General features: G+C 41.9%; 1 protein-coding gene across 1 annotated transcript in view; it reads right to left on the reverse strand.

The window, feature by feature from the left end:
* LOC138360095 (uncharacterized) overlaps positions 1-19,252 on the reverse strand; it is a 157,184-nt gene that overhangs the window by 14,660 nt on the left and 123,272 nt on the right. The window lies entirely within an intron of this gene.

Raw genomic sequence — 19,252 nt, forward strand, 5'->3', positions numbered from 1 at the left:
TCAATTCCAATGCAAAGTCACACAAAATAATTAAAACAAAATGAAATAAATCAAAATCTATGAAAATTCAATTTATCAATGCCATCAGAAACATTGAAATGGAATCGTAACATATTTAGAATAGCATGTGTTGGTTTTACGTGCAAAAGATTGCATTGTTTTTCCCCAAAAAAATTGTTTTTACCTGTCACAGGTGTGGCATCTATATAGTAGGTATATAAAAACCCACATATATTGAAATGTAACGTTGTGTCAAAATTTCAAAGCAATCGACAAAGAGCTTTAAGAGATTACAGGGGGTGTTTCTTTTATGTGCAACAGATGGCGGTGTTTAAAAAAAACAACATATTTTGACCTGTCACAGGTGTGGCATGTATATAGTAGGTATATAAAACCATGCACGTATTTGAATGCAACGTTGTGTCAAAATTCGAAAGCAATCGATAAAGATGTTTCAGAGATTTCCCACACATGAAATCTCACATGAAAAACACATTAAAGAAACATGTTTTTACCTGTCACAGAATGACGTCTATATAGCTGGTATTTCAAAACACACTGATATGTGTATGGAACGTTGTGTAAAAATTTCAAAGCAATCGGTGAAGATCTTTCGGAGATTACCAATTTTGAACAAACGAACATTTTTATTCATATGATTCTATTTTATACTATAAAACCTACTTGCAGCCTTTGCAACATAATTTTTATTCGTTATAAAACTCAACATTAATTGTATACACAGTTTTGCACTATAAACACCGTTCACAAAAGAAAGGGCACATAATGATAACTACTCTGGCAATGAACTTTAATGCTGGACTATTTTCTGAACTACAGAATACTTGCTGGTTGGTAAATAAGCTACTGTTGTTACCATAAAACCATTCCTAAGGAAAAACAAGTCATAAATCCAACACCAAGTAAATGTATTATTATCACAAAATTACTAAGTAACTAATGGTCAGGTTCACATCTTACTCGGTAAGCTCTCTTTTGATAAGTTGCTGACGATTGCTTTCGTCGGCCGCTGATCTTGCCAGGACGGATTTATGTCTCACACTCTGGTAAATAATATTGTACACACTGTGAGGAATCCGTCAAGTGTAACCCACCCTTAATAGCCTTAGGAGATCCGAGCTTTAATTATTCGATTTGTTACCACGCGCAGGCAATCTTTTAAATTTTATAAATATGGGAATTTTTTCTTAAGTACATCTGGCACAAGGGGAAATCCATCAGTGGTTAGGATGGGTCAATGGCTCCTGGAAACCATGGCTCATTACCTGGGCCCCTCGCTGGGTAGGATATGGGTGATCCTCGGATGGCCCTCGTTTTTCCACATTTCAATTCATTGCTGCTATAGTTTCTTTGGCTCAGACTATATTCTCATTCCTTTCATGATTACGAAAGATGTTTTCGGTGCTAAGTTCGTAAATTGGCTAATAACTCACTCGTTAATCTTATAAATTCAACTAGGTCTGGGACTCGATGAAGTTGCATTCGAATTCTAGAAAAAGACATGTTTACTGCTGAGGTTTGTTCGTCATGACCGAGAATGATAATATTACTGAACTAGCGGATCATCAGGCCATTAACAAGAAGGTTATGACAATGTTGTTGAATAACGAGTGGTGGAAACTCATTCGTTAAACTTACTTTTGGATTAGGGAAAAAGATTGTTAATTAGCAATTATTAGAAGGAGACTGGGAGTGACTACCGACGAGCGAAGACGTGCTTTAACACACATCAGTCAACCCGTGCTTGAACTAAGTCCATTCTATCCAGCGGTCTACCCCAAAAAGGCATTCATCAATTTTAACATTATGTTTATTCAAAAGAGAACTTTTTCATATAAATTAATATTATTATATATTAGCATATTGGTCATATTTAGGCACTGGTTAGGATAGGCCAGGTGTCTAGGTTATGTTGGCAATCATTTGTAGTATGTGTGGGTGAAGCATTTACAGCATTGTAGTTCAAACAAAAGTCGTCAGCGAAGCATTTGTTCCGGAAGTGTTCGGTCGTCACCAGTTGGTAGTCATGCGTAAACCGTTTTTCATTCATAAAAAGGGGGTTTGGCGGCTGCATGGAATGGATTTTGGGTCTTTGTTTGGAGGATAGGCTGCTCCAGCTGGTGGTTGATGGCCATGTGATTTGGCTGTCCATGACTTGGTGTCTATGAGTTCTCATTCAACGCAGATGTAAGACAGCTGATGTTTATAACGGGCATGCGTGCAAATTCTTGAAAAAAGACATGTTTACTGCTGAGGTTTGTTCGTCATGATCGAGAATGATATTGTTACTGAACTAGCGGATCATCAGGTCGTTAACAAGTAAATTATGACAATGTTGTTGAATAACGAGTGGCTGCGCCGGTCAATCTCAACTGAACCAGTTGGGCCCATTCCTCCTGTGGCCACTCCTTGATATTGGCTACTTTTTCGAAATGTTCGAAGAATCTTTCTGCCTCTTCGGGCACAAACAGGGGAATATCCTTTTCCCTAACCCTATTATCTGGTGGGTGTGATACCTGGGTGATGCTCTCTGGCAACCCTTGTTCAATCCTTTGTTCAGCCAAGGTTCTATTTGCTTCTATCTGCATTTGTTTGGTCCTCTCTTTCTTTTTCCACCTCTAGTCTGGCTTTCTCTTTTTCTACCTCCAGTCTGGTTTCCTCTTTTCCACCTCTAGTCCGGTTTTCTCTTTTTCTTTCTCTTGTTCATTTTTCATTTGCAGTTCTAACTTCAACCTTTCCAGTTGGAACTGTCTCTCCTCAAGCTGCATCTGGAGCTCTAGCTGCAATCTTTCCAAGCTCCTATTCCGGCTACTCCTGCTTCTGAGATGAAATAGCGGCTATCTGCGGCTACTCTTACTACTCCTACTAGATCCCTGGGATCTCACTTCATCCTGCCCATCATCCTCCTTTCCCCTTTCAGCTCCTTTCTGGGCTTCTTATTCTGTCGCTTCACTCTTGGCTCTCGGCTGCCTTCGGATCTCATCCTTCATCCCAGCCACTTTAGATGCCTTCAACCTGATGTCACATTTTTCCGCTATCTGTTTCAACTGATCCCTGGTGCAACCTTCGAAGTCCTCAGGCTTGCCTGACGCCACAAACGCTTGCACCTTATCCATCGTGTCCTGTGAGTCTTCCCAAGAGATAGAATATACACCTGCGGGCACAAAGTCTACTTATTTCCTCAAAGGGAGTACCACTCCACTCCCGGACAGGGTGTGGGTGTGTCAGTTTACTCTCCCGGATACAGGCCCCCAAATATTATTTTGTGTGTTGTAGATAGGGTGCGTACGTCCCTTCCGTATAACCAACCAAAACCCGTAGAGTGCTTGTACTTTGGTCAGATCACCTTGTACTCTTTCTGCTCTAGGAGAGGGGCTCAGCGTCACACATTTAGGGTGTGTGGCTCCAACACTGGCCTTGTTGTCACGTGTACACACCCAATTCGAGCCGCTGTGACTCCACATTCTCTCCTTGGTTGGTATGACCTCCTCAATCCCCCTTTTTTTGAACTATAATTCTGTACCACCCTGTCTACAGCTGTGGTTCTTTCTCTCTCTTTGTCTCCTACTTTCTGGGAAGCCTCACTAGGACATGGGCAAACACCGGGAAACTATATACATTTACTTAGACAGTGAACATGTAGAACATACATACAAGAATAATAATATGACTCCAACACTCTATGCCATTATAGTCAGGTTGCATTTAATCCCATCAGGACTCTATCAGCTGCTTATATCAAGTGGTAGCCCAACTCCTGGCTTACCACTTATGCTACCAACCTCTCTAGTGGGTTAAATCTTGTAATACAATATGGCACTATCAGCCCTAGAATATATATAAATATACACAAGGAATCCAACCTAAGGCTGCAACAACATAAACATCAATATAAAAATTCCTTGATTCAAACGTCTAATCACTCACCCTCCACTGCGTCATGCATGCTAATTGTCGCAGACCTTAGTGCCATCTACAATCCTGGTGCCAAACTTCAGCAGTTGACCCTCCCATTAAATAGAGTTTCTCATCTTTTAGTCTGCCTGGCTGAAAGGTGACGAGTAACCAGAGGCAGGCTAGGGAGCAAAGTGAAGCCAGGACAGTGGAAGACGTAGGTCGACCTGAAGCTGCAAGCCAGTTGGGATGGACAAGCGCTGTGGACTTTACTCTTGGAAGGACTAGCCAAGTGGGTTGGTCGAGCGCTGTGGACTTTACTCCTGGAAGGTATTAGCCAGGTGGGCTGGTCGAACGCTGTGGACTTTACTCCTGGAATGACTGGCCAAGTGGGCTGGTCGAACCATGAAGAACCCTGAACAGCAATGATGCTTCACCACTGGTATCACAGAAGCCTGTGAAACTCCACTCCACTGCTTCTCCTCTCACAGCTTGAGGTCCAATTCCTCACTATGGGATTGCTCTTCCTCAGAGCTCGGTATTTCTTCAATAGCCTTGGACTTCCATCCACAGACTCCTCCTCTGACCTCGAAGTTCTCTCTGGAACTCCTTCCCCTAACAAACATGCAACCCATTGACACGCCATAAAGATCTTCCTCTACAAACATATAACTAAAATAAACTGCACAATAAATGTCTCCACTCGACATCCCTGTGAATCCCACCTGCCATAATTTGACTCTCCCATGCCTGGGCGAGTCCATTCTCCACCCTCCCGTGACGGTCCACCTGAGACTGCCTGCCACTGGGCCCAGTCAGTTACCTCCAAGCTTTCGGCAGGAGAGGATGTGGTGCTCCTCTCGTCAGCTGGTTCCCTTATCTCTATTCTCTTATTTAGGCTTTCTGCCTTAATAAAATATGCCTAATATATCAATAGACACTTGCTACGGTCCCTGGGCACACGACCACCACAGGCAATCACTGTCAACTAGTTTATAATGGCTTACCACAGAATTGGGTCCACTCGTGGCGTTCACTGACTGGGCGGTCACCACCAGGGCGCTCTAAGCTCCCCACAAAACTGCTTTAAAGACTGCTCCACGCAGTCCCTGACTTGAGCTGACACGTCCACAGACTTATTCCACAAGCAAGACATCTGTCCACTTCCTTCTTGAATATATATTACTTAGGGGTTCTTCTTCAACAATGGCTCAAACAGAGCACAACCTCCCCTCATGATTTCTGCAGCTCAAGTAAAGTCAAACCCCTCTGAAGCGAGTCTCACGCAAAATCTCCACATCTTATGTCGTCATTTAGTTATATTCTTATTCACTGCCCATACTTTTAATCTAGTCGTCAAATTTAATAAAGTGTTTACGATATGTATTTCCAGGTCTATATTTCTTTGACCTCCCCCCACTCCCCGCTCAGCTCGTTGTTGCCGTGAGGGGGGCTTAGTGGGCGGCTGCCGGAGTGTGATGCTCCTTGGGACAGTCTTCTGTCCTTTTCTAGCCTTGTGCTCCTGCTGCCGTCCTCTCCAATTCTGCTGGGCACCTTTTCCTTTTCCTTCTGTTTCGTTTTTCTCCCCCCTCTTCTCCTATCTGCTTGCCGTTTCCTGCCGACCTTTTGCTTGCTCTGGTTCTTCCCTTGGACTTCTTCTTATTTGATGCCCGGGTGCTTGAGGAGGCATACTCTTGCACCCGTAGAACAGTAGTACCTGAAGTCGAGAGCGAGGGGAACCTTTTATTGTCAATCCCCCTTTCGTCACTCAACCCGATCTCGACGGACTGTCGGTTTCTTAAGATGGCGTTTGTGGGGCGTATACTCACGCCGCACCCCTAGGAGGCCCCGGCAAGATCGGCGATAGCTTCTTGTTGGGTATCCTGCCTCTAATTGTGTCTCCATGGTGGGTGTGGGGGCACATTCGTGAATGAATATTCCTTTTCGTAATGATGATGACCCCTGTTTCGGCTGTTTCTGCTTTACCTTCTCAGGCTCGTGGGGTGGGCGACGAAGCCCCCGAGTCAGTCCGTGTTGGAAGACCGGGCTCTGTAGCCTCCGCTGCATTGGGCCCCGACCTTGCTCCTCCTTTGGCCTCTCTGACTCCTTCCCCTGGCTCCCCTCCCTCCTCTGTGGTTGGGTCGAGCCCCAAGCCCTCAGTGGAGACTACCTCGTCCCCTGGCGCGGCTCCATCTCTAGTTGTAACTACTGCGCCTTTTAACCCCTCGCTCTCTGGGGGTTCTCACCGCCGTCCTCGTCACGGCCGCCCTCGCTCGATTCCTTCCAGTTCTGCTACCTATCAAGCCTTGTTTGGTCCTGCTTCGTGGGCCAAATATTTTGATCTCCTCCCTCTTGATTCTGCGCCTCCTGACGATTTCTCCCTCCATCGACATCTTGTTGATTCCGTAGATGCCTCCATTACTTTCAACCCCACACGTCTCGGTACACGTGTCGTTGCTGCTCCTTCTCAGGATGCTGCTTCCCGCTTGGCTGCCTTATCCTGCCTTGGCGAGACCCCTGTTCGGGTCTCGACGAACGCTCAGTTGAATGCCAGTGTTGGCACTATTCTGCTCCCGCCCCATGTTGCGACCGGTGTTCGGGACCTGCGCGACTGCCACGACGATATTCGACATATCTTTGCTGCCCAGGGCCATTCTATTCTCCAGGTGGACACGTTTACTCGTCCCCCTCGTGGTAGTCGCCGTCAACCCCTCCAGGTTGTGAAGATTATCTTCGATGGTCGGACCCTTCCACCCTCTGTCATTCTTGCTGGTGCCAGGTGCTCTGTCCAGGAGTACATTCCTTCTCCTCGGCTCTGTAACAAGTGCTGGAGGTTTGGGCATGGTGCCCTCTGCTGCTCTGGGACTGACTGTCTCTGTCCTTTGTGTGGTAGCGAAGGTCACTCTAAGTCGGAGTGCACTTCTCCCCAGGCTCGTTGCCTCAACTGCGGTGAGGCCCATCCTACCTTCTCCCGTGCGTGTGTCCATTACAAGCTTGAGGCAGCCGTCCTCAACTTGAAGCACCGGGAGCGTTTATCTTTTCCTGAGGCGAGACGCCAGGTTCGCCAGCTCCCGCCTTATGCTAATATATCTTATGCTCGTGTGTTGCGCTCTTCCTCTCCTCGTCCTTCCCACCTTCCTCAGACTCACAACCGTTCCCGGGCCTTGGTCCCTGATACGCCCACTGCCCCCTCCTCTGTTCCTTTGGGTTCTCTCCCGAAGGATCCACCTCCTGGTCCTCTGTCTGGGGTTCCCCTTCTTTCTACCCGGTCTGTCGTGTCTCCTGTGTCTTCTTCCTCGTCTCCCTCCATTCCTCCTCTCCATCCTTCCCCTCCGTCTCTTGACTCTCCCCGCCGCCTGTCGGTGCGGGCTGATGTCCATCGCTCTCCAAACGGCCGTCATGTGTGCTCTCGTTCAGCTTCTCCTGTTGAGACGCTAGAATCCGTTGCCCAGCACGTGGTTGCTGGGACACCTGTCTCTTTAAGTCAGAAGCGTAAGCCTGGCTCCTCTCCTTCCTCCTCCCCGGCGGGTAAGAAGGTTTCGCTTTCTTCCTCGGCCCCTACTTCTGCCTCTCTCGCTCCTTCCCCTCCCATTTTGGTGGTTGCGCCCCCTGTTCCTGCTGTGGAGGATTCTTTAGCCCCAGCTTCCCTCTCGGTTGCTGCCCTTGCTGAGGTGCGCTCCCCTCTTTCTACCCCCCCTCTTCCTGCTGCTGTCCTTGACTGCTCCTCTCCGTTGTGTCCTCCTCTTCCTCCTCCTCCTCCTCCTCCGGACCCCACCCGCCCACCTCTGATCTGTTCTCCCGTTTCCTTCCCTCCGTCTTTGCTCAGTTTACCCATGCCCCCTAACCCTGACTTTGCTGACCCTGATCCCGACCCTGATATTCTTTAACGTGCTCTGTTGCTCTTTCGCCTTTGTTTCTTCTTTGTTCTCTGTTTTTGTCCTTTCTCTTCTCGTCGTTGTCCATTCTTCAATGGAACGTTCAAGGTTATTACGCCAATTTCCTCGAACTCCAACTTCTGATTTCGCGGTTTTCGCCCCTTTGTGTCTGTCTCCATGAGCCGATGCTTGGTGCTCGTCCTGGTCGTTTTCGTGGCTATTCCTTTCTTTCCCACAGCCGTTGCTGGGGCTTCTAATTCTTCTGCTCTCTTGATTCGTGCTGATGTTTCCTTTGTGCCTTTACTTTTCCTTCGCCTCTCCATTGTTCTGCTGCTCGTATCTTTGTGGGGAAATGGTACACAGTTTGTTCCATTTATCTTCCCCCGAGTGTCCCGCTTTTTCTTCCTGATTTGAAACACCTCCTAGACTCCTTGCCGGAGCCTGTGCTCCTGCTGGGTGACTTCAATACTTGGACTACATACTGCTGGGTGACCTTTAATACAATATTCAGTTAATATTGCTGCTGTTTTTGTACTAACAAATTCATTCAAAGAAACGAGATTGCTGTGGAATTTTCCTCGAGAAAAACGAGATATCACTGCCACGTCGCAATTAAATTTGCCAGCTAATAATAATGTGAATCACTTAAAACACCAGTCTATGCATTAGAATTATGGAAAAGTATTCTATATGACTGGATCAAATATAATTACTAAAAAACTAAAGTTTGCCTCCCATTGTCAATAAAAGAACATTATAGGAAGTGGCGAGAGAGATATGTCTCTCAAGCCGGGAAGGAGGCAAACGCCATTAATTTTAACATCAACAAATCTCGCTTGGAAACTGCTTGTAGCTACACAATTATATTCCTCTAGACGCAGGGTTATGTGAGTTACAAACTCCCATCATCATCACGATCTTCGTCAACAATAAGGGAAGTGTTCTTTATCCGATAACCCATTAATTAAATCCAGTCATTCCTTGCCAGTAATGCAGGTAGATTAGGGGGGCCTTAGTTTGGTTTTGAAAAAGTTGTTCAATGTCAACCAATATTTTTTGACTAGTTGTATATGAAAAGCGCTGCTATTATTGCAAGTTTCAGTACTGCAGCATAAATAGAAAGGGAGATATATATTTTTTTTTTCAACGAAATTTACACATTTTCAAGTTTGAATAAAAAAACACACTTTTCAGATATAATCATTCTATGACACTTTTCTGACACATTAGCATATAATAAAGGTTCGTAACTTATGGAGTTTCCAAAACATCTTTAGTTTTCCTAATACAAATATTCAAAGATTCCCCCCAAAAAAATTATGCAAATATGTCATGTTTATTGCTTATGTAAAATCAATAAATGAACTTAGGAACAAACCATTAGTTGGGAGTTTAGAGACATACACTTTACATATAAGGTATATGTTTCATGTAAATTAAATAAAAAAGAAAACTTATTCAAACGTTTATGTTAGTTGAAAATAAATAAGAAAATAATAAAGCCTAAGGTGCTGCCAACTGTTGCTGAGGTTGACATCAACCAGTTTTCTCCAAAATTGGCTTAAAGCTAGGCTTATGTGCAGCCAGGTGTATAAGTTTCATGCAAATCGTCCAATTAAAAGAAATAAAAAAAAAAAAAATTATTTAATTTTTTTCTAATAAAACTAATTTTAATATTTTTTAATATATGCTATTGTGATAGCTGAGAGTCATAGATATGATTTCAGTTGACACGTGTTTGATAATCGTTTTTGACCATTTTGAAATAATTTTGACACCTACTACAATATTTTTTTTTTTCCCTTCCTATTTATGCTACGATGCTGAGACTTGGACCAGATGGAACTTTTCATGTACAACTCCTCAAAAAGTTTGATTGAAATCGAATCAGTTTTCAATAAATGCATTTTGGGGGGAAATCGGGATCTAATGAAAATATGATAAATGATGTGCAATATTGGTATACATATAGTGTTATGTTTTTTTTTATATTTTGTAGTTTTTAATATACAGAATATACATTTGTTGGAAATACGTGTATATGAAATTTAACTATATACAGTTAATGTTGTCTCTTTGGCCACAATCTTCTGTGAAGATTGTGTTTCACTTTTTGCTTTCAGAGGAATAGTCATAATGACTGTTTAGTTGGATTTAGCAGAGCCAATAGTATTATTCCTAATGTAATTAGGGTACTTACTCATAATCTTGAGAAAGTACTAATGATAGTAGCCTACGGTCAGATTTCTATCACTAGGGTAAAATCCTACATCCTTGGAGGTTAGCTCAAAATATTAAATTGGATATATATATATATATATATATATATATATATATATATATATATATATATATATATATATATATATATATATATATATATATATATATATATATATATATATATATATATATACATACATATTGTATATATTGTTACGATAATCTCCTTCAAGAGAGGTTTGGCCTGCTCTTTCCTATCGTCATGTTACTTCAGTACATCTACAACATCTAGATACTACAAGCAAGTGTAGTACATATTTAGTCAAATACGTTTTGTCAGGCGCAAACGTATCACACTCGCTCTCCACCTCCCCCCTCCCTCGCCCCCGATCACCAAACTAGCATTTCCAGCCTGCCTGCTTCTGATTGGTGAATCAACGTCTGCACCACTGCACCTCAGCTCCATCTACCTAGCCGATATCTGGGCCTGCACCAGCCATTGGAGTTAGAATATTCTGTGCTCTCAAGCTAACACAACCATCTGATATACGCTCTGTCTATTAGTGGATGTTCTCAGCCAGCGCTTTATTCTCAGCACCTGTTAATTTCATTTTGTCTTTATCCATTTTAGAGTAACGTCACCATTAAATTATTTTATGTTATTTTTGGAATCTTGTGAGTTTGCACTGTACATAGCCAAGGAATTGTCTTATTCATGATTTGTTTTAAATTTAATTAAAGTTTCATTGTTCATACTATTTGTTTTGCTTGTTTTGCCTTACTTTGCTACAGGACACAACAGCTACGCAGTCAACATTTTTTTTTAAATGTGATAGGCAGACACCAGCCATTGGGAGGCCTGCCGAACACCTACACTTCTTTTTTCCATCACATTTAATGGGGGCCTGTCCGAGAGGCTTCACTCAAGTACTAGTACCAGAACGTCAATTTGTGGTAAGCGTACTTCGCTTTGCTAAAGTTGCTTTTCAATATTATCATTAGTTTCATATTTATATGGTGCTGTGCGTATTGTGCATTCCAAGAGTAGCATATGGTGAATGTGGGATAACTTTGGATTATGTGGTGACTGTCAGCTGGAGTCATTCTCTTAATTGGTCATCTCTCCCTCCGTGTTATTACTCGTGTTTACCACCTTTTGTCCCTAAGATATTTCTCACATTATCGGCAGATCATCATTGTGGTACCCTGGTACTTTGGTTTGTCTTCGGGTCAAAGCACCCTATCTTCTGCAATACGACCAAAGGAGGATAAGAGGGCCATAGTCCTTCTAGCATGGACTACGTTGCTGAGTTGGGACCTCAGCAGCAGTTCTCGTCACCAGTTGACACTCGCACCCCTACATGTCAGTCAGAGATGATGATATTTACTTTGGTAGGGAATTAGCGTTCTTTTTTCAGAGCACAAAGTTCGCTAATTCTGTAAGTATCATATTTCATTTAGTGGGAAACCCTTGCTTATGTCCTATAGAGACTCGGCAAGGTATGCCTACATTCTTGGACTACCTAATTCACTTTTGGAGCAATTAAATGTTTCATTTGTTTTAGAAACTATCAGTTTCACTTATTTAGTAAGATTTTCTTGCCCTTATTCTCTTACATTGAGTACCGGGTACAAGAGTTCCTGCGATTTTGATTTATTTATTTATTTATTTATTTATGCATATACAAGAATGTACATAAGGAATGTGAGGATACAAATATGGTAATTACAGTCTTGTAAAGCCACTAGCACGCGCAGCGTTTCGGGCAGGTCCTTAATCTAAGAAAATTTTAAGGAGGTAAATACTTGCAAAATTTATAGACAAAAAAATGATAACAGATTACATGAAATAAAAAAAAAAAAAAAAAAAAAAGATGAGAGAAAATTGTAGGTACAGTATATTAAAGCACATAGGTAGCTAAGATTGATTGCAATGACAGCTTAAAAATGGTAGTTGACAACAAATTGGTAGGCACAATACAGCAGAAACAATATAAGATTGATTGCAATGACAGCTTGAATGGTAGTTGACAAAAATTGGTAGTCACAATACAGCATATGGCTAGCACATAAAAGAAGACAGCAATGAACACAATGATAAGGTTGTTTGATATTACATAAAAATTAGGAGATTGGGTAACACTAGGTACAGAGCAAATATAAAGCTCAGTGTAGGAAACTAAGAACATGAAGTTAGGTACTTTTTGGTTTTGCTTTTAAATAAGGCAAGAGTTTTACAGTTTTTCAATTCACTAGGGAGTGAGTTCCATAGACTAGGTCCCTTAATTTGCATAGAGTGTTTACACAGATTAAGTTTGACCCTGGGGATATCAAAGAGATATTTATTTTTGGTGTGGTGATAATGGGTCCTATTACATCTGTCCAGGGAGAGTTTCAGAGCATGGTTTGCATTTAAGAACAGGGTTTTGTAAATGTAGTTAACACAAGAGAATGTGTGGAGGGAGTTAATATTTAGCAAGTTTAGGGATTTAAACAAGGGAGCTGAGTGTTGTCTGAAAGCAGAGTTAGTTATAATTCTGATAGCAGATTTTTGCTGTGTGATGATGGGCTTAAGGTGGTTTGCAGTGGTAGACCCCCATGCACAGATACCATAATTAAGATAGGGGTAGATTAGTGCATAATATAGTGAGAGGAGAGCAGAGTTAGGAACATAATATCTGATTTTGGAGAGTATACCAACTGTCTTAGAGACTTTCTTAGTTATGTGTTGAATGTGGGTGCTGAAGTTGAGTCTCTTGTCTAGGAATAGGCCAAGAAACTTGCCATCAATTTTATTACTGATGTTAATGTTGTCTATCTGTAGCTGAATTGCATTTGATGATTTGCTTCCAAATAAGATGTAGTAAGTCTTTTCGATGTTTAATGTTAGTTTGTTCGTTGACATCCATAAGTGGACTTTTTTTAATTCATTATTCACAACATTATTTAGTGTATGAGGGTTGAGGTTTGAGTAGATAAGGGTAGTATCGTCAGCAAACAATATAGGTTTGAGAATATTAGAGACATTAGGCAGATCGTTTATATATATAAGAAATAGAAGAGGTCCTAAGATGCTGCCCTGTGGCACTCCAACGGTAACTGGTAGAGTGGAAGAAGTTGTATCATTGATGGTTACATATTGGTGTCTGTCACTAAGATAGGATCGGATGTAGTCAAGGGCAAGGCCTCGGATTCCATAATGCTGGAGTTTAAGTAAGAGGTAGTTGTGATTAACAGTATCAAAGGCTTTTCTTAGGTCAATGAAGAGTCCAATCGGAAACTCATTTTTGTCAAGGGCTGAGTAGATAATGTCTAGGAGACTAATGATTGCATCATTGGTGCTCTTTTGGGACCGGAAGCCAAACTGGCAGGGGCTGAGTATGTCGAATTTTACGAGGTAGGAACAGAGCTGTTTGTAAATAATTTTTTCAAATATTTTTGATAGAATGGGTAGATTTGATATTGGTCTATAATTGTTTATGTCCGCCGGATTGCCTCCTTTATGGACTGGCGTTACTCTTGCTTTTTTGAGGATATCAGGGAAGGTGTGATACTCTATAGATTTGTTGAAAAGTAGTGCTATGGGTGGGGCAAGGGCATGGGAGGCTCTCTTGTACACAATGGACGGAATTTCACTGGTGTTCCCTGCCTTGGTTTTTAGAGAATGTATGATGGACACAACATCTGCCGGGCTGATTGGTGAAAGGAGAAGAGAGTTTGGATAGCTGCCTGAGAAATATGTGTTAATATGTGTCTGAGTCTGTGGGATTTTACTGGCAAGATTAGCACCAACCGATGAAAAGAAACTATTAAATTCATTTGCCATTTCTAGATCAGTTGACGGTATATCCCCATCCTTGTAGAGTTTTATTTGGTTATGTGAGTGTTGTTTAGTTCCTAGGATACTAGAGATAGTTTTCCAAGTGCTTTTCATGTTGCCTTTTGCTTCATTGAATCTATTCACATAATATGCAAGTTTTGCCTTTCTTATGATACTGGTAAGCATTGATGAGTACCTTTTAGCTACTTCCTTTGAAACTAGGCCAATCCTAACTTTCTTTTCATATTCATGTTTCTTGTTGATTGAGTTGAGAATGCCACTTGTGAGCCATGGATTGTTTAATCTTTTGTCAGTTACTTGCATGGTAAGAAGGGGACAATGAAGGTTGTAGAGGCTTAGAGTTTTGGAGATGAAGAGGTTAGCTAATGAATTTATATCATGGGTATTATTGAATTCAGAATCCCAGTTAATATTGTAAAGTGCCTCTGTAAGATTGTCTAAAGCTGATTCACTGTGTAGCCTAAATGAAAGTTTCTTGCTTTTTGGTGGTGTTATGTCCATGTTCGCTATGAGAAAGGTAGGATAGTGGTCAGTTGTTCTGTCGTAGATTATACCAGATACAAGGGGAGCTGTTATGTTTGTCCATATGTGGTCCAAGGTAGTGGCTGATATTTGAGTGACTCGGGTAGGTTTGGTGATTGTGGGGATTAGCATACAGGAGTTCATGCTGTTAAGGAAATAGTCAACTTGAGAGCAATTTTGTTGACCCAGGTCAACATTAAAATCTCCTCCCAGAATGATGTGGTTTTTGTTGAGATTGTTGTTTATAATAAGATTCCTTAGGTTGTCTGAGAAAGAAGCTATGTTAGTATTGGGAAATCTATAGATGGCTTCAATAGTCAAAGAGGATTTAAGGGATTTAATTGTAAACTGAGCAAAAGTATATTCACAGTAGTCATCTCTGTCACTAATAACACTGTTGCAGATAAATGTATCTCGGTAATATATAGCTGTGCCACCACCTTTTTTATTAGGCCTACAGTTATGAATGGCTTTATAACCAGCTAAGTTGTAGAGTTGGGTATAGTCTTTATTTAGCCAAGTTTCTGTTAAAATAATGAACGATAGGTTAGTACCTATTGCTGTGAGTAATGCATTTAAATCGTCAAAATGTTTACCAAGTGATCTAACATTTTGGTTATAAACTGATAGACAGGTGCTATTTTGAAGTTTGTTTTTAGCCTGGTGTGCTGTGAAATACTTGCAATAATGATGATCAATGTGCTGGTTGGTGTAGATATGAGACAGAAGATTTTGATCAGGATCAATATCAGTGTGCATAGGGATGCAGAGGGATCACGATACAAGATACACGATAAAGCAAAACACAAGAATAAAAGCAAATACAATAAAATAGTAACAATTTAGAAGTAAAATAAAGATCCAATAGATAGCCAGGGAGGACACAGAAGTTACATAAAATAAAAAAACAAAAAATCAGTAGAGACTGACAATATAAATGTAAAATAAAAAATAGTAAGAAGAATAATAATCATAAAAAAAATGATCTTGAAGATAATTAGCTTAGTAATGGTTAATTAACAGGGTAATAAAAAGCCCTAGGTTTAGTGACAAGGGGATTAACTAAGAACAAATAATTAAGAGTATAAAACAGGCAAAGATGACAAACAAAAAAAAAATAATAAAAAAATAAAAATAAAAATAAACACCTTTGGAAAAGAAAGGCAGAGCTTAAGTACACTTTGGTTGTATGTGAGACTACAAATTATGTTCTGGTTATTCAGCTGATATCCCACAGTCATCCAGGAAAGAAGTGAGGTGTGCTTCAGTGGTTATGACATAAGTTTTTCCAGAGTCAGTCTTCCTAGCTATTATTTTACCATCGCTCACAAAACAATGTTTAATAGCAGTGGATCTATTGCAAATTCCACGTAGTTTAAATAAGAGATTTTGTCTGAATCTGGTAAGACATTCGTTCACATAAACATTGGATTTCACAGCGACTGCAGTAGTGATAAGGTCTGGCTTGCGGGAGCAGCTATCTAACTTCACCCTTATCTTTCTGTTGTTTGTACCAGATGATTTGGTACCCACTCTATAAGCTGACTTAATGTCTCTTGCTTCGATTGAACAATTCAACTTAGTACGCAATTCATGGATCACGATGGCAGTACAGTCTTCTCTGTCAGTTTCATGGGGAAAATCCTGTGATGAGATGATGACAGAATCAAGGAGCTTAAGTTGGTCTGATTCGTCTTGGGTTGCAGTGTGTTGCTGTTGTAGGGAGTTAAAATGGTTCTCTAACTTTTGTATCATCTCTTCTTGCTTCTTAGAGGTTTCTGCTGGTTTAAAGTTAGTAACCGAGATCTGAAGAGAGCTTAATTCCTGTTCGAGGTGGCCGACTCTGGCAGACAGATCCTGGTTAATCTTGTGCATGGCCAAAGCATCACTCTGAAGCTTCATTATCAGGTCCGACTGCTCTCGGATTATAGACCTTTGGTCATCATGTATTGGTCATCATTGACTAATCATTTACCATCCTAAAATTAACTTTAATTGTTAAAGATTAAAATTCCACAGGATAGTTACCTGTTGCCACGTTATCCTGTTTCTGACATTTACCATATCACAACTATATTCGTTGTACATTTATTTGCTATCTTTCACCATGTTTCGTCTCTAAGCTTTTCGTAACGATCCAGCAGGTGAAATAGGGACCTTATGTCGTGCCAAGAGGACCGAATTACAAACTCTTGCACACGAGTATCAACTAGATGTTCCCCATGGAGCCAACAAAAATGAATTGCATAACTTAATTATGGATCACCTCTTAGATGAAGGGACAATTTACTCTGAAACTCACGAAACTTATTCTATTGCAGATAAACATGATTTGGCAACTATGAAACTCAAACTCGAGCTCGCAAAGCTCGAAAGGGAGCAGCAGCAAGAAGCTATCCATATGAGAGAACGAGAGGCTGCCATCAGGAAAGAAGAACAAGAAAGAGAGGCAGCTCAGAGGAAAGAAGAAGCTGCAATAAGGAAAGAAGAACAGGAAAGAGAGGCTGCAATGAGGAAAGAAGAGCAAGAACGTGAGATGACCCTATTCAGAGAGCGTGAGCGAGTACAGCTAGAAACAAAACAACGCCACCTGGAGATACAATGCGAGCATGACAAACAGCAAGCGGCTATGGCTATAGAATGTCGTCAACAAAGAACTCACGTTGGAAACTACACACCTCACTCAACGCCAGCAAGCTACCGCTAGTCTTCCCGTAAGTTTCAATGTCTCCCATGCAAGTAAGTTAATGCCACCGTTCGTTGAGACAGAGATTGATGTCTTTTTTACCACCTTTGAGATCCTAGCTAATCAACTTAGCTGGCCTGCAGATCAATGGTCCACCCTTCTCAGAGTGCATCTTACAGGTAGAGCTGCAGTTACTCTCAGTACCTTAGCATCTGAGAATGACTACCAGACCATGAAGCAAGCAGTTTTGGACGCCTACCTTCTCTCCACCGAAAGCTACAGACGAAAATTCCGTGACCATCTAAAGGCAAGTACCACCACCGTTCTAGAATTTGCCAATACCAAGAAAAGATATTTCATGAAATGGCTGGAAGCAGCACATGTCTCTACATTTCCAGAACTCATCAACCTCATGTTAGTTGAGGAATTCTTAAGACGTGTTCCCCTTCCGTCCGTTTATATCTAGCAGATAAAGATGAAACGGACTACATCAAATGTGCGAAGTCGACTGACACCTACAGCCTCATCCACCGGCTGACACCATCACCACCTCCCAGTAAGAAGTCTTGGTACAGTTACGATAAAGTGAGTACAGATGAAGCGAGCTCACAATTGTATTGTAAGTGTTGCAAACTCAATGGACATACCATAGATAGATGTGTGAAGGCTCAATACAAGATCAATGAATCTACTAAACCCAAACAGACTCCTCCTAAGTCCGGTAAGCCTGTGATGAATGTTGGTGTTCATGTTAATGATCTTTCTCTCTTCAGTAAACACCTGTATCCGGGAACTGTCTCTACCAACGGTACAGATTCGGAGGAACGTTTCAAATTGAAGATCTTGAGGGACACAGCGGCTCTTTAGTCCATTATATTGAAATCGGCTGTGTCTAACGTCACCTACACTGGGGAAACCGTCCTTATCACTGACCTCACTGCTACCACTCCATATCCACTCGCCAGAGTCCACCTGGATTGTCCCTTCGTGACCGGTGAAGTCCAAGTCGCCATCAGGGAAAAGCCTTTTCCCATGCTGGAGTGCAACTTCTCCTGGGCAACGACTTGGCAGAAGATCTGCAACCGTCCAACCTGATCATCACGGACAAACCCCAGGTGTGTACTTCTGTAATGGATAATCCCATCTTTGAATATGTTCCAGCAGAGATCCAAGAAAGTGATCAAGTTTCTCCTCCGGTTTTGGTGACCACCCTTGCACAAGCTGCACGCCCGCAACCAGCTGATTCTACTGCTACCGCTGTCCCTCAGAATCTACCCCCAAATCTTACCAGTTTGGAGTTCCGTAAGTTACAGAGGGAAGATCAATCATTAACACCATTATTCTACCAGGCTGAGACTCAACCTGACAGTATCCCTGAGTTCTTCCTAGAGAATGAGTTGCTCTACCGCAGATACAGAAACAACAAGCTGAAGGAGGATGACGATTGGGCCAATGTCGAACAACTAGTGATTCCCACCAGCATACGGCCCGATATTCTACACCTGGCGCACGGAGCTCTTTCTCACTATGGTTTTAACAAAACCTACCACAGAATCAGACAAGACTACTACTGGCCAGGTATGGTAAAAGACGTTAAAAAGTACGTACAACAGTGTCATACATGTCAGATGGCAGGTAAACCTAACATCTCTATTCCCCAGGCTCCATTAAAACCCATCCAGGTGCCTACGGAACCTTTCCACAGACTCATCATAGACTGTGTTGGTCCTTTACCCCTCACCAGTTCTGGCAACGCCTATATAATAACTATCATGTGTCCTACCACCAGATTCACCATAGCAGTTCCAGTAAAGAACATTACGGCTGCTACTGTGGTGAAACACCTATTGAAGATCTTCACCCAGTATGGATTTCCAAGAGAGGTTCAAAGTGACTGTGGCACCAACTTCACCAGTGATCTCTTCAAGAAGACACCGGAGGAGTTCAACATCACACAGGTACTGTCCAGCCCCTATCATCCTGCTTCACAGGGTTCTCTTGAACGTAGTCATCAGACTATTAAAGCACTCCTAAAGAAATTCTGGAATGACGCCTTGAAGGACTGGGATAAACAACTTGACCTCATTATGTGCATTTTCAGAAGTCTCCCCAATGAGTGTCTAGGAGTATCTCCTTATGAGATGCTCAACAGACGTAAGTGCCGTACTCTTCTCAAAGCTTTCAAATCAA

This window comes from Procambarus clarkii, unplaced genomic scaffold (assembly GCF_040958095.1).
Source record: "Procambarus clarkii isolate CNS0578487 unplaced genomic scaffold, FALCON_Pclarkii_2.0 HiC_scaffold_95, whole genome shotgun sequence".
Taxonomy (NCBI): Eukaryota; Metazoa; Arthropoda; class Malacostraca; order Decapoda; family Cambaridae; genus Procambarus; species Procambarus clarkii.